The sequence below is a fragment of the Poecilia formosa genome, unplaced genomic scaffold (assembly GCF_000485575.1).
Source record: "Poecilia formosa unplaced genomic scaffold, Poecilia_formosa-5.1.2 Scaffold592, whole genome shotgun sequence".
Lineage (NCBI taxonomy): Eukaryota > Metazoa > Chordata > Actinopteri > Cyprinodontiformes > Poeciliidae > Poecilia > Poecilia formosa.
The window spans coordinates 1-2,334 of record NW_006800531.1 but is presented as its reverse complement, the minus strand read 5'-3'; positions in this window follow the sequence as shown (position 1 = coordinate 2,334).

Genomic DNA, 2,334 nt, shown 5'->3' with positions numbered 1-2,334 from the left:
AATGTTCCAGTTTGTCTTCCTGTGCTTGATATGCACAGATCTTAAACTGCCAAATATGTCTTACGTAACAGTGCAAACTGCAAACTGTCAAGATTTTTTTTTAAAACCGTGACGCTCTGTGTCTGTGTATAGTGGGTGTGAATACGATAATTCGGGAGGGGTGTGGAAAGCTGTAGTCGATTCTCCGAGTTTGCAGGTACACTCAGCAATGGAGAAAGTTGTTTTGAAGAGCTCAAATAAAGCCAGATTTTTTTAAAATTTTCTTTTATAGGAATCCACTGCTGACTCAAACATAAAGAGAACAGTTGAGATTAGCCTATTATTTTGCTCCATATTAAATTCATAATTAGGCTCCGAAACACTGAGCAGCTCTGTGACAGCAGACGGTATGTCCGGTGGTCCATTGTTTTGGTTAAGATGTTTCTATTCTGTTGTGACCTAAATCACGGGCCAGTCAATGAGTTGAATCTGCTGTCAGTCAAATCCCTTGCATGCAATATGCAGCTTGACTCGGCTTGTATTACACCTGAAGTGAGTAGAAAACGGGCAAGAACCGAGCAGGATGTGCTAATAGAGCAAAATCTGGCCGGGTGGACTGGGTCAGAACACGGTTAAAGTCATGCCTCTTATTGTCACTTGCTGACAGGTTCTGAAGTTTCGTTTTTCACATTTTCCACGTCCTTGAAGTGTTGATTTTTATTAATGAATAAAATCACTCTGACAGATATCAATCAACATTTGTAATTATTTTATTTTACATGTGTTAGGTACACTTCTATTCATCAAGGTACATTTTCAAACAGGTTATAGATAATACATTTTAGGATTTTTGAGATTTTTACTTTAACAATTGTTTAAATGATCAAGTAACACACTGGTTGAGAAACGCAACTGTGTAGTAAGAGACATTAGCTGTCTATGGTGCTGAATTACATCACTTCAATGCAATGAGGTTAAAATGAATGACGGTTTACATTTCACAGATCTGAATACATATTCCAAGTTGTAAATAAAACGAAAGAAAACAAAAAAAGCATGTTTCTTAAGGTAATGGAGAACATATATAGCTTTGGCTTTAGGCATCAACTAGATTAATTAGAATGTTTAGTAGTTGTATTCCTGCATTGACTTTTGGATCTACGGAACACGTATCTTAAAGCAACATATTACAGGACTCAAAGCTTATTCAAAAACTGGTCTGCAATGTCCACTTGGTGTCGTTGCAATACAACCTTCCTGATTTAGACTGTCCCTAGACTGTCTTTCATCAAATCTTTTGTTTGCTGCTCCATAGCGGAAGGTGGATGAACGGTAAACTATAGAAATCCTCGCCCACTATCTGAAATACAAAATTAATCCATGGACATAAGGAGGAAAACGTGATATGCTATGGAAATAATGGCGACCTGGAGCCGATCGAGTGACCACAATTGGCCAGTTTTTCTTTTATATCTTCTACTGATTTTCGCGAAGCAGGCTGCGGCCGAACTGAGGTACTCCGTTCCAGAGGAGGTGAAAGAGGGAACCGTCGTTGGAAATATTGCCAAGGATCTTGGCCTGGAGAAAGCACATTTAACTGATCGACGCCTGCGTATTGTTTCGGGATCTGAAAATACTTTTTTCAGTGTTAACACGCATAACGGCGCCTTACAGGTTCGTAGAAAAATTGACAGAGAAGAGCTATGTCACGGTGGTGGTGCATGCTTAATGGAGCTAAAGATGATTGTTGAAAACCCGCTAGAAATGCACCACGTTGTTGTGGAAGTGACAGATGTAAATGATCACTCCCCCAGTTTCGTAGATAAACAGCAACATTTTGAAATAGCAGAACATACTGCTGTCGAAACACGATTTCAGCTGCAAGCGGCCACTGACCCCGACGTAGGCATGAATTCAATCCGCACGTACACTTTATCATCAAATTATTATTTTGATATAGATGTAAGTCAAAGCGACGAAGACAAAATACCATATTTAGTGCTAAAGAAGCCACTGGACAGGGAAAATGCAAAGAAAATTCCGCTGATAGTCACAGCAATTGATGGGGGAAGACCTCCGAGATCAGCGACACTTAATGTTTAAGTCACTGTGCTTGATATTAACGATAACCGCCCATCCTTCAGCCAGGACGTTTACCAAGTAGAGATATATGAAAATGTATCAGTTGGTACTGTTGTCGCACAAGTTTCTGCAACAGATACAGACGAGGGAAATAACGGAGAAATTAAATACAGTATTGCTAAGGCTTTACAACGCAAAATACATGAAACATTTGAAATTAATTCATTAACAGGGGGAATTAAATTAAAAGCGCTTCTTGATTTTGAGGAATTT